At 27.7% G+C, this 14,773-nt stretch overlaps 4 long non-coding RNA genes across 4 annotated transcripts; all 4 read right to left on the bottom strand.

The window, feature by feature from the left end:
- Positions 1–1,372: 1,372 nt before the first annotated feature.
- On the bottom strand, positions 1,373–2,819 carry LOC132927953 (uncharacterized). The gene is made up of 3 exons (XR_009661912.1): positions 2,683–2,819; positions 2,096–2,196; positions 1,373–1,590 (listed from the first exon to the last, which is right to left on the bottom strand). It is a non-coding gene; the product is annotated as an uncharacterized LOC132927953 (long non-coding RNA).
- A 2,281-nt stretch (positions 2,820–5,100) lies between these two features.
- On the bottom strand, positions 5,101–7,208 carry LOC132927501 (uncharacterized). The gene is made up of 4 exons (XR_009661746.1): positions 6,861–7,208; positions 6,424–6,553; positions 5,824–5,924; positions 5,101–5,318 (listed from the first exon to the last, which is right to left on the bottom strand). It is a non-coding gene; the product is annotated as an uncharacterized LOC132927501 (long non-coding RNA).
- Positions 7,209–8,828: 1,620 nt separating this feature from the next.
- Positions 8,829–10,936, bottom strand: LOC132927293 (uncharacterized). The gene is made up of 4 exons (XR_009661691.1): positions 10,576–10,936; positions 10,152–10,281; positions 9,552–9,652; positions 8,829–9,046 (listed from the first exon to the last, which is right to left on the bottom strand). It is a non-coding gene; the product is annotated as an uncharacterized LOC132927293 (long non-coding RNA).
- Positions 10,937–12,556: 1,620 nt separating this feature from the next.
- LOC132926899 (uncharacterized) lies at positions 12,557–14,223 on the bottom strand. The gene is made up of 3 exons (XR_009661554.1): positions 13,875–14,223; positions 13,280–13,380; positions 12,557–12,774 (listed from the first exon to the last, which is right to left on the bottom strand). It is a non-coding gene; the product is annotated as an uncharacterized LOC132926899 (long non-coding RNA).
- Between the last annotated feature and the right edge of the window lie 550 nt (positions 14,224–14,773).

Raw genomic sequence — 14,773 nt, 5'->3', positions numbered from 1 at the left:
TATAATGGATGTGTTAAATTTGAATGCAACGACGGGTAGCATTGTATACGAAAAACGATTCTGAACGGAGATGATTTGTCAGTCAATGATAATTAGTTGGATATATTATATTATTACCTATATTTAAATTGTAATATATCGTTATTTTACGCGATTTCGTAAAAAATTATATTTCATACGCACATAAAATGTTTTCTATATTGACAATGGATTTTTTTTTTTTTACGGTTACTTGAAGGAAAACTTATGGATAACCTAGTATTGGATTTTTGAACCTTAAGTATAAATCACAAAAATTTTACGAATTTTCAACTTCAAAATTCTTTGCAAATTTTCGTGATTTTGATATATTTTCTAAACATTTGAACTTTAAATGCTTATAAACAAAAATTGTGACTAACGATTTTTGATTTATTTTTTACCACGATAAGTTTCAATTGTCTATAAGTAGCTTAAAAAATGTCGAAATATTTTGAAAATTTAATCGCAAATCGATAACGCTAATATAAACGTTTGTTGAAAATTTCAAGTATTTACAATGATTCGTTTTTGACTTACGGCAAAATCAAAAAATCGATTTTGTCTTTTCAAAGAGGGGCTGAAGTCAAAAACGAAGCATTATTACTACTCCAAAAAGTGACGACGGACACAAAAATAATACAAACATCATTGTGAAATCATTACATTCATCACTCCGTTCAAAATCTAAAAATATTAATTTGTATTATTCGTCAAAATTAACTTATAAAATCATATTTTATAGTTTTTAAGAAGTAAAAATATCAGGTTAAATGAAACGTGTGCAAGTTAAAAATGATAAATTAGAATCATTTTCTTAATCGAGTAGTCAAGGATCAAGACACTTACTTGTGTTAACTTGGGGCATAAAATATGAACAATTCGTTTATAATATCAAAAATCTTTATTAAATGAACAACAACTACACGCAAAAGCTAAGTAAAAACAAAGACCAGTTACGTTAAACGCCCGTCCGGTGAACGGCACACAACCAACTAGTTTTTCTCTGAGGCGATCGGGCATCGGCCGACGGATGTCGTCCCCACTACCGCCCTCTGTCGGTGCATACATTTAATAATTTTGAGTGTTTTATAAGCAGTTTAAAATAGAAATTAGTCAAAATTATCATATAAAAACATGTATTATAGTGTATTCAAAATACCAGGTTAAATGAAACACGTGAAAGATAATAATGGTAAATTTCTTAAACTATTGTTCAAGTTACTAAACATTAACTTAATATTTGAGTGTTTTATAAATGTTTTATAATGATCATTTAAATATAGTAAAAATAAAATATATTTATAGCATAGGTAAATTTTAAGAATAAACAATACAAGCTAAAGGTGTTTACTATTATTTTATTCAGATATTTAACAAATCTCAATTGTTTCACAGGTATTAATTTAGTATCAATTATATTCAATAACCATTGCACGCACATTGCATAAATCCAATATTATTATCAGTATCTTCTAGTCCATTTTCAACATAGGATGTTGATACTTTCCTTGGTGGTAGAAATGTGAATTCGTGTCTCAGCGTGCCTTGATTGATCTGATATACTGCCATCTGAAAAAATGTAGTAAGTTAATAATGTATAACGGTTGGAGAATAACTTGAGAATACAGTGTTTTACAGGCAGTTCAAAGTATGAATTTGTAATATTAGTCAATATTATCATATAAAAAACATGTTTTATAGTGTTTATGAAGTATCAGCTTAAATGACAAATATGGATGTTAGTAATGGTAAATAAGAATCGTTTACTTAATCTAATTGTCTAGGTTTCATGACACTAACTTGATAATTGAGATTTTTATGAGCAGCTAAAAATATGAATTTGTAATATTCGTCAAAATTATGATATATAAGCACGTTTTATAGTGTTTATTATTAAGTATGAGCCTAAATGAAATATATGGAAGTTAATAATGGTAAATAAGAACCATTTACTTAATATAATGGTTAGGGTTTTGTGACACTAACTTTTTGTAACACTACTATTAATTGAATATCAATTACATTCAATACCCATTACACACACGTTGCATAAAACCATTAATATTAGCAGTACCTTCTATTCCATTTACAACGGAAGATGTTGTAACTTTCCCAAGTGATAGAAATGTGAATTCATGGTCTCAGCATGCCTCGAGTGATCTGCTGTACTGCCATCTAAAACACAAAGTAGTCAGTTATATATGTATAAAGGTTAAAGAAATAATTATAATGCTTAGCAACAAAAGAGATAGTACAAATCTACCAGAATGTTTTGTTCAGTTTTAATGTAAAACAAAATATAAGTAAAGAATACACTTGTACATTAACATAAAATTGCTGATTTTCAATATTAAAATAATAAGAGTTTGTAATACTTGTATACATTATACAATAAGAGTCATTGTCATAATCTAGTAGTCTAAACACTAACATGAGAATTGAGTGATTTATAAGCAGTTAAAAATATGACTCTGTAATATTTGTTAAAATTACCATGTAAAATCATGTTTTATTGTGTTTATGAAGTATCAGCTTAAATGTAATATTTGAATGTCAATTATTGAAAATTAGAATCATTTGCTTATAATCTAATGGTCAGGGTTTCATGACACTGACTTTTTGTTACACTACTATTAATTTAATATCAATTAAATTCAATACCCATTACACGCACGTTGCACAAAACCCTTATTATTAGCAGTATCGTCTAGTACATTTTCAACGTAGGATGTTGATATTTTGCATAGTGGTAGAAATGTGAATTCATGTCTCAGCATGTATTGAGTGATCTGCTGTACAGCCATCTAAAAATAAAAAATGGTCAGTTAAATATGTATAGTGTTTGGAGAATAACTTGAGAATACAGTGTTTTACAAGCAGTTCAAAGTATGACTTTGTAATATTCTTTAAAATTATAATATCAAAATTATGATATTAAATCATTTTTAATTGTGTTTATGAAGTATCATCTTAAATGTAATATTTGAATGTCAATTATGGAAAATTAGAATCATTTGCTTATAATCTAATGGTCAGGGTTTCATGACACTGACTTTTTGTTACACTACTATTAATTTAATATCAATTAAATTTAATACCCATTACACTCACGTTGCACAAAACCATTATTATTAGCAGTATCGTCTAGTACATTTTCAACGTAGGATGTTGATATTTAGCATAGTGGTAGAAATGTGAATTCATGTCTCAGCATGTATTGAATGATCTGCTGTACTGCCATCTAAAAAAAAAATTGTAAGTTAAATATGTATAATGTTTGGAGGATAAAATGTCGCTACTAGACACCGTAAGGAGGACAACAATTTTTATATAACAACTAGTACGTGGACAACACTGAATAATTTTGAAATGGAAACAATCAAAACATAAACTAACAGACAAACTTCATTTTTTACAAAATTATTGAAAACAATTGACAGCTAAAACTCAAATACAAATACGAATGTAAAACTGTAAATTGATATGAAATATAGACATAATATATAAACAGACGATAAGAAATAATAATTATGATAAGCCATAAAAGATAGTACCTACTAATATACCAGAATGTTTTGTAGAATATAAATGTACCTATTATAAGTGTGACTATTAATTGTACAACTGAAAATTTGCTCCTTTTCAATATTAAATAAGCGGATATCGTTCCGGTGTATAGTAGAGATGGAGAGTAGGTCACTGGTCACTATAATGGATGTGTTAAATTTGAATGCAACGACGGGTAGCATTGTATACGAAAAACGATTCTGAACGGAGATGATTTGTCAGTCAATGATAATTAGTTGGATATATTATATTATTACCTATATTTAAATTGTAATATATCGTTATTTTACGCGATTTCGTAAAAAATTATATTTCATACGCACATAAAATGTTTTCTATATTGACAATGGATTTTTTTTTTTTTACGGTTACTTGAAGGAAAACTTATGGATAACCTAGTATTGGATTTTTGAACCTTAAGTATAAATCACAAAAATTTTACGAATTTTCAACTTCAAAATTCTTTGCAAATTTTCGTGATTTTGATATATTTTCTAAACATTTGAACTTTAAATGCTTATAAACAAAAATTGTGACTAACGATTTTTGATTTATTTTTTACCACGATAAGTTTCAATTGTCTATAAGTAGCTTAAAAAATGTCGAAATATTTTGAAAATGTAATCGCAAATCGATAACGCTAATATAAACGTTTGTTGAAAATTTCAAGTATTTACAATGATTCGTTTTTGACTTACGGCAAAATCAAAAAATCGATTTTGTCTTTTCAAAGAGGGGCTGAAGTCAAAAACGAAGCATTATTACTACTCCAAAAAGTGACGACGGACACAAAAATAATACAAACATCATTGTGAAATCATTACATTCATCACTCCGTTCAAAATCTAAAAATATTAATTTGTATTATTCGTCAAAATTAACTTATAAAATCATATTTTATAGTTTTTAAGAAGTAAAAATATCAGGTTAAATGAAACGTGTGCAAGTTAAAAATGATAAATTAGAATCATTTTCTTAATCGAGTAGTCAAGGATCAAGACACTTACTTGTGTTAACTTGGGGCATAAAATATGAACAATTCGTTTATAATATCAAAAATCTTTATTAAATGAACAACAACTACACGCAAAAGCTAAGTAAAAACAAAGACCAGTTACGTTAAACGCCCGTCCGGTGAACGGCACACAACCAACTAGTTTTTCTCTGAGGCGATCGGGCATCGGCCGACGGATGTCGTCCCCACTACCGCCCTCTGTCGGTGCATACATTTAATAATTTTGAGTGTTTTATAAGCAGTTTAAAATAGAAATTAGTCAAAATTATCATATAAAAACATGTATTATAGTGTATTCAAAATACCAGGTTAAATGAAACACGTGAAAGATAATAATGGTAAATTTCTTAAACTATTGTTCAAGTTACTAAACATTAACTTAATATTTGAGTGTTTTATAAATGTTTTATAATGATCATTTAAATATAGTAAAAATAAAATATATTTATAGCATAGGTAAATTTTAAGAATAAACAATACAAGCTAAAGGTGTTTACTATTATTTTATTCAGATATTTAACAAATCTCAATTGTTTCACAGGTATTAATTTAGTATCAATTATATTCAATAACCATTGCACGCACATTGCATAAATCCAATATTATTATCAGTATCTTCTAGTCCATTTTCAACATAGGATGTTGATACTTTCCTTGGTGGTAGAAATGTGAATTCGTGTCTCAGCGTGCCTTGATTGATCTGATATACTGCCATCTGAAAAAATGTAGTAAGTTAATAATGTATAACGGTTGGAGAATAACTTGAGAATACAGTGTTTTACAGGCAGTTCAAAGTATGAATTTGTAATATTAGTCAATATTATCATATAAAAAACATGTTTTATAGTGTTTATGAAGTATCAGCTTAAATGACAAATATGGATGTTAGTAATGGTAAATAAGAATCGTTTACTTAATCTAATTGTCTAGGTTTCATGACACTAACTTGATAATTGAGATTTTTATGAGCAGCTAAAAATATGAATTTGTAATATTCGTCAAAATTATGATATATAAGCACGTTTTATAGTGTTTATTATTAAGTATGAGCCTAAATGAAATATATGGAAGTTAATAATGGTAAATAAGAACCATTTACTTAATATAATGGTTAGGGTTTTGTGACACTAACTTTTTGTAACACTACTATTAATTGAATATCAATTACATTCAATACCCATTACACACACGTTGCATAAAACCATTAATATTAGCAGTACCTTCTATTCCATTTACAACGGAAGATGTTGTAACTTTCCCAAGTGATAGAAATGTGAATTCATGGTCTCAGCATGCCTCGAGTGATCTGCTGTACTGCCATCTAAAACACAAAGTAGTCAGTTATATATGTATAAAGGTTAAAGAAATAATTATAATGCTTAGCAACAAAAGAGATAGTACAAATCTACCAGAATGTTTTGTTCAGTTTTAATGTAAAACAAAATATAAGTAAAGAATACACTTGTACATTAACATAAAATTGCTGATTTTCAATATTAAAATAATAAGAGTTTGTAATACTTGTATACATTATACAATAAGAGTCATTGTCATAATCTAGTAGTCTAAACACTAACATGAGAATTGAGTGATTTATAAGCAGTTAAAAATATGACTCTGTAATATTTGTTAAAATTACCATGTAAAATCATGTTTTATTGTGTTTATGAAGTATCAGCTTAAATGTAATATTTGAATGTCAATTATTGAAAATTAGAATCATTTGCTTATAATCTAATGGTCAGGGTTTCATGACACTGACTTTTTGTTACACTACTATTAATTTAATATCAATTAAATTCAATACCCATTACACGCACGTTGCACAAAACCCTTATTATTAGCAGTATCGTCTAGTACATTTTCAACGTAGGATGTTGATATTTTGCATAGTGGTAGAAATGTGAATTCATGTCTCAGCATGTATTGAGTGATCTGCTGTACTGCCATCTAAAAATAAAAAATGGTCAGTTGAATATGTATAGTGTTTGGAGAATAACTTGAGAATACAGTGTTTTACAAGCAGTTCAAAGTATGACTTTGTAATATTTTTTTAAATTATCATATCAAAATTATGATATTAAATCATTTTTAATTGTGTTTATGAAGTATCATCATAAATGTAATATTTGAATGTCAATTATGGAAAATTAGAATCATTTGCTTATAATCTAATGGTCAGGGTTTCATGACACTGACTTTTTGTTACACTACTATTAATTTAATATCAATTAAATTTAATACCCATTACACTCACGTTGCACAAAACCATTATTATTAGCAGTATCGTCTAGTACATTTTCAACGTAGGATGTTGATATTTAGCATAGTGGTAGAAATGTGAATTCATGTCTCAGCATGTATTGAATGATCTGCTGTACTGCCATCTAAAAAAAAAATTGTAAGTTAAATATGTATAATGTTTGGAGGATAAAATGTCGCTACTAGACACCGTAAGGAGGACAACAATTTTTATATAACAACTAGTACGTGGACAACACTGAATAATTTTGAAATGGAAACAATCAAAACATAAACTAACTGACAAACTTCATTTTTTTACAAAATTATTGAAAACAATTGACAGTTGAAACTCAAATACAAATACGAATGTAAAACTGTAAATTGATATGAAATATAGACATAATATATAAACAGACGATAAGAAATAATAATTATGATAAGCCATAAAAGATAGTACCTACTAATATACCAGAATGTTTTGTAGAATATAAATGTACCTATTATAAGTGTGACTATTAATTGTACAACTGAAAATTTGCTCCTTTTCAATATTAAATAAGCGGATATCGTTCCGGTGTATAGTAGAGATGGAGAGTAGGTCACTGGTCACTATAATGGATGTGTTAAATTTGAATGCAACGACGGGTAGCATTGTATACGAAAAACGATTCTGAACGGAGATGATTTGTCAGTCAATGATAATTAGTTGGATATATTATATTATTACCTATATTTAAATTGTAATATATCGTTATTTTACGCGATTTCGTAAAAAATTATATTTCATACGCACATAAAATGTTTTCTATATTGACAATGGATTTTTTTTTTTTACGGTTACTTGAAGGAAAACTTATGGATAACCTAGTATTGGATTTTTGAACCTTAAGTATAAATCACAAAAATTTTACGAATTTTCAACTTCAAAATTCTTTGCAAATTTTCGTGATTTTGATATATTTTCTAAACATTTGAACTTTAAATGCTTATAAACAAAAATTGTGACTAACGATTTTTGATTTATTTTTTACCACGATAAGTTTCAATTGTCTATAAGTAGCTTAAAAAATGTCGAAATATTTTGAAAATTTAATCGCAAATCGATAACGCTAATATAAACGTTTGTTGAAAATTTCAAGTATTTACAATGATTCGTTTTTGACTTACGGCAAAATCAAAAAATCGATTTTGTCTTTTCAAAGAGGGGCTGAAGTCAAAAACGAAGCATTATTACTACTCCAAAAAGTGACGACGGACACAAAAATAATACAAACATCATTGTGAAATCATTACATTCATCACTCCGTTCAAAATCTAAAAATATTAATTTGTATTATTCGTCAAAATTAACTTATAAAATCATATTTTATAGTTTTTAAGAAGTAAAAATATCAGGTTAAATGAAACGTGTGCAAGTTAAAAATGATAAATTAGAATCATTTTCTTAATCGAGTAGTCAAGGATCAAGACACTTACTTGTGTTAACTTGGGGCATAAAATATGAACAATTCGTTTATAATATCAAAAATCTTTATTAAATGAACAACAACTACACGCAAAAGCTAAGTAAAAACAAAGACCAGTTACGTTAAACGCCCGTCCGGTGAACGGCACACAACCAACTAGTTTTTCTCTGAGGCGATCGGGCATCGGCCGACGGATGTCGTCCCCACTACCGCCCTCTGTCGGTGCATACATTTAATAATTTTGAGTGTTTTATAAGCAGTTTAAAATAGAAATTAGTCAAAATTATCATATAAAAACATGTATTATAGTGTATTCAAAATACCAGGTTAAATGAAACACGTGAAAGATAATAATGGTAAATTTCTTAAACTATTGTTCAAGTTACTAAACATTAACTTAATATTTGAGTGTTTTATAAATGTTTTATAATGATCATTTAAATATAGTAAAAATAAAATATATTTATAGCATAGGTAAATTTTAAGAATAAACAATACAAGCTAAAGGTGTTTACTATTATTTTATTCAGATATTTAACAAATCTCAATTGTTTCACAGGTATTAATTTAGTATCAATTATATTCAATAACCATTGCACGCACATTGCATAAATCCAATATTATTATCAGTATCTTCTAGTCCATTTTCAACATAGGATGTTGATACTTTCCTTGGTGGTAGAAATGTGAATTCGTGTCTCAGCGTGCCTTGATTGATCTGATATACTGCCATCTGAAAAAATGTAGTAAGTTAATAATGTATAACGGTTGGAGAATAACTTGAGAATACAGTGTTTTACAGGCAGTTCAAAGTATGAATTTGTAATATTAGTCAATATTATCATATAAAAAACATGTTTTATAGTGTTTATGAAGTATCAGCTTAAATGACAAATATGGATGTTAGTAATGGTAAATAAGAATCGTTTACTTAATCTAATTGTCTAGGTTTCATGACACTAACTTGATAATTGAGATTTTTATGAGCAGCTAAAAATATGAATTTGTAATATTCGTCAAAATTATGATATATAAGCACGTTTTATAGTGTTTATTATTAAGTATGAGCCTAAATGAAATATATGGAAGTTAATAATGGTAAATAAGAACCATTTACTTAATATAATGGTTAGGATTTTGTGACACTAACTTTTTGTAACACTACTATTAATTGAATATCAATTACATTCAATACCCATTACACACACGTTGCATAAAACCATTAATATTAGCAGTACCTTCTATTCCATTTACAACGGAAGATGTTGTAACTTTCCCAAGTGATAGAAATGTGAATTCATGGTCTCAGCATGCCTCGAGTGATCTGCTGTACTGCCATCTAAAACACAAAGTAGTCAGTTATATATGTATAAAGGTTAAAGAAATAATTATAATGCTTAGCAACAAAAGAGATAGTACAAATCTACCAGAATGTTTTGTTCAGTTTTAATGTAAAACAAAATATAAGTAAAGAATACACTTGTACATTAACATAAAATTGCTGATTTTCAATATTAAAATAATAAGAGTTTGTAATACTTGTATACATTATACAATAAGAGTCATTGTCATAATCTAGTAGTCTAAACACTAACATGAGAATTGAGTGATTTATAAGCAGTTAAAAATATGACTGTGTAATATTTGTTAAAATTACCATGTAAAATCATGTTTTATTGTGTTTATGAAGTATCAGCTTAAATGTAATATTTGAATGTCAATTATTGAAAATTAGAATCATTTGCTTATAATCTAATGGTCAGGGTTTCATGACACTGACTTTTTGTTACACTACTATTAATTTAATATCAATTAAATTCAATACCCATTACACGCACGTTGCACAAAACCCTTATTATTAGCAGTATCGTCTAGTACATTTTCAACGTAGGATGTTGATATTTTGCATAGTGGTAGAAATGTGAATTCATGTCTCAGCATGTATTGAGTGATCTGCTGTACTGCCATCTAAAAATAAAAAATGGTCAGTTGAATATGTATAGTGTTTGGAGAATAACTTGAGAATACAGTGTTTTACAAGCAGTTCAAAGTATGACTTTGTAATATTTTTTTAAATTATCATATCAAAATTATGATATTAAATCATTTTTAATTGTGTTTATGAAGTATCATCATAAATGTAATATTTGAATGTCAATTATGGAAAATTAGAATCATTTGCTTATAATCTAATGGTCAGGGTTTCATGACACTGACTTTTTGTTACACTACTATTAATTTAATATCAATTAAATTCAATACCCATTACACGCACGTTGCACAAAACCATTATTATTAGCAGTATCGTCTAGTACATTTTCAACGTAGGATGTTGATATTTAGCATAGTGGTAGAAATGTGAATTCATGTCTCAGCATGTATTGAATGATCTGCTGTACTGCCATCTAAAAAAAAAATTGTAAGTTAAATATGTATAATGTTTGGAGGATAAAATGTCGCTACTAGACACCGTAAGGAGGACAACAATTTTTATATAACAACTAGTACGTGGACAACACTGAATAATTTTGAAATGGAAACAATCAAAACATAAACTAACTGACAAACTTCATTTTTTTACAAAATTATTGAAAACAATTGACAGTTGAAACTCAAATACAAATACGAATGTAAAACTGTAAATTGATATGAAATATAGACATAATATATAAACAGACGATAAGAAATAATAATTATGATAAGCCATAAAAGATAGTACCTACTAATATACCAGAATGTTTTGTAGAATATAAATGTACCTATTATAAGTGTGACTATTAATTGTACAACTGAAAATTTGCTCCTTTTCAATATTAAATAAGCGGATATCGTTCCGGTGTATAGTAGAGATGGAGAGTAGGTCACTGGTCACTATAATGGATGTGTTAAATTTGAATGCAACGACGGGTAGCATTGTATACGAAAAACGATTCTGAACGGAGATGATTTGTCAGTCAATGATAATTAGTTGGATATATTATATTATTACCTATATTTAAATTGTAATATATCGTTATTTTACGCGATTTCGTAAAAAATTATATTTCATACGCACATAAAATGTTTTCTATATTGACAATGGATTTTTTTTTTTTACGGTTACTTGAAGGAAAACTTATGGATAACCTAGTATTGGATTTTTGAACCTTAAGTATAAATCACAAAAATTTTACGAATTTTCAACTTCAAAATTCTTTGCAAATTTTCGTGATTTTGATATATTTTCTAAACATTTGAACTTTAAATGCTTATAAACAAAAATTGTGACTAACGATTTTTGATTTATTTTTTACCACGATAAGTTTCAATTGTCTATAAGTAGCTTAAAAAATGTCGAAATATTTTGAAAATTTAATCGCAAATCGATAACGCTAATATAAACGTTTGTTGAAAATTTCAAGTATTTACAATGATTCGTTTTTGACTTACGGCAAAATCAAAAAATCGATTTTGTCTTTTCAAAGAGGGGCTGAAGTCAAAAACGAAGCATTATTACTACTCCAAAAAGTGACGACGGACACAAAAATAATACAAACATCATTGTGAAATCATTACATTCATCACTCCGTTCAAAATCTAAAAATATTAATTTGTATTATTCGTCAAAATTAACTTATAAAATCATATTTTATAGTTTTTAAGAAGTAAAAATATCAGGTTAAATGAAACGTGTGCAAGTTAAAAATGATAAATTAGAATCATTTTCTTAATCGAGTAGTCAAGGATCAAGACACTTACTTGTGTTAACTTGGGGCATAAAATATGAACAATTCGTTTATAATATCAAAAATCTTTATTAAATGAACAACAACTACACGCAAAAGCTAAGTAAAAACAAAGACCAGTTACGTTAAACGCCCGTCCGGTGAACGGCACACAACCAACTAGTTTTTCTCTGAGGCGATCGGGCATCGGCCGACGGATGTCGTCCCCACTACCGCCCTCTGTCGGTGCATACATTTAATAATTTTGAGTGTTTTATAAGCAGTTTAAAATAGAAATTAGTCAAAATTATCATATAAAAACATGTATTATAGTGTATTCAAAATACCAGGTTAAATGAAACACGTGAAAGATAATAATGGTAAATTTCTTAAACTATTGTTCAAGTTACTAAACATTAACTTAATATTTGAGTGTTTTATAAATGTTTTATAATGATCATTTAAATATAGTAAAAATAAAATATATTTATAGCATAGGTAAATTTTAAGAATAAACAATACAAGCTAAAGGTGTTTACTATTATTTTATTCAGATATTTAACAAATCTCAATTGTTTCACAGGTATTAATTTAGTATCAATTATATTCAATAACCATTGCACGCACATTGCATAAATCCAATATTATTATCAGTATCTTCTAGTCCATTTTCAACATAGGATGTTGATACTTTCCTTGGTGGTAGAAATGTGAATTCGTGTCTCAGCGTGCCTTGATTGATCTGATATACTGCCATCTGAAAAAATGTAGTAAGTTAATAATGTATAACGGTTGGAGAATAACTTGAGAATACAGTGTTTTACAGGCAGTTCAAAGTATGAATTTGTAATATTAGTCAATATTATCATATAAAAAACATGTTTTATAGTGTTTATGAAGTATCAGCTTAAATGACAAATATGGATGTTAGTAATGGTAAATAAGAATCGTTTACTTAATCTAATTGTCTAGGTTTCATGACACTAACTTGATAATTGAGATTTTTATGAGCAGCTAAAAATATGAATTTGTAATATTCGTCAAAATTATGATATATAAGCACGTTTTATAGTGTTTATTATTAAGTATGAGCCTAAATGAAATATATGGAAGTTAATAATGGTAAATAAGAACCATTTACTTAATATAATGGTTAGGATTTTGTGACACTAACTTTTTGTAACACTACTATTAATTGAATATCAATTACATTCAATACCCATTACACACACGTTGCATAAAACCATTAATATTAGCAGTACCTTCTATTCCATTTACAACGGAAGATGTTGTAACTTTCCCAAGTGATAGAAATGTGAATTCATGGTCTCAGCATGCCTCGAGTGATCTGCTGTACTGCCATCTAAAACACAAAGTAGTCAGTTATATATGTATAAAGGTTAAAGAAATAATTATAATGCTTAGCAACAAAAGAGATAGTACAAATCTACCAGAATGTTTTGTTCAGTTTTAATGTAAAACAAAATATAAGTAAAGAATACACTTGTACATTAACATAAAATTGCTGATTTTCAATATTAAAATAATAAGAGTTTGTAATACTTGTATACATTATACAATAAGAGTCATTGTCATAATCTAGTAGTCAAGGTTTCTAAACACTAACATGAGAATTGAGTGATTTATAAGCAGTTAAAAATATGACTCTGTAATATTTGTTAAAATTACCATGTAAAATCATGTTTTATTGTGTTTATGAAGTATCAGCTTAAATGTAATATTTGAATGTCAATTATTGAAAATTAGAATCATTTGCTTATAATCTAATGGTCAGGGTTTCATGACACTGACTTTTTGTTACACTACTATTAATTTAATATCAATTAAATTCAATACCCATTACACGCACGTTGCACAAAACCATTATTATTAGCAGTATCGTCTAGTACATTTTCAACGTAGGATGTTGATATTTAGCATAGTGGTAGAAATGTGAATTCATGTCTCAGCATGTATTGAATGATCTGCTGTACTGCCATCTAAAAAAAAAATTGTAAGTTAAATATGTATAATGTTTGGAGGATAAAATGTCGCTACTAGACACCGTAAGGAGGACAACAATTTTTATATAACAACTAGTACGTGGACAACACTGAATAATTTTGAAATGGAAACAATCAAAACATAAACTAACAGACAAATTTCATTTTTTTACAAAATTATTGAAAACAATTGACAGTTGAAACTCAAATACAAATACGAATGTAAAACTGTAAATTGATATGAATTATAGACATAATATATAAACAGACGATAAGAAATAATAATTATGATAAGCCATAAAAGATAGTACCTACTAATATACCAGAATGTTTTGTAGAATTTAAATGTACCTATTATAAGTGTGACTATTAATTGTACAACTGAAAATTTGCTCCTTTTCAATATTAAATAAGTGGGTATCGTTCCGGTGTATAGTAGAGATGGAGAGTAGGTCACTGGTCACTATAATGGATGTGTTAAATTTGAATGCAATGACGGGTAGCAATTTTTCTAATTTAAAAAAAAAAATATGAGGATAGTAAGTAGTGCCCGTGCCCTTAAATCCGTGGTTGTGTAGCCTACACTGCTTAGGCAGTAAGGTCCGGGTCTAGGTATACTTGTTGAAAAAACATTTCTTTTTAATCAATTACTAACCAAAAGTAAATTATTAATATAAATTAATAAGATTTTCTTTATATGGCATACCGCCTAATGACGAATGTGAGAGATAAGCCCCCTACAAGTATTTCATT

This window comes from Rhopalosiphum padi, chromosome 3 (genome assembly GCF_020882245.1).
Source record: "Rhopalosiphum padi isolate XX-2018 chromosome 3, ASM2088224v1, whole genome shotgun sequence".
Taxonomy (NCBI): domain Eukaryota; kingdom Metazoa; phylum Arthropoda; class Insecta; order Hemiptera; family Aphididae; genus Rhopalosiphum; species Rhopalosiphum padi.
This window is presented reverse-complemented; position numbering and strand designations above follow the sequence as displayed.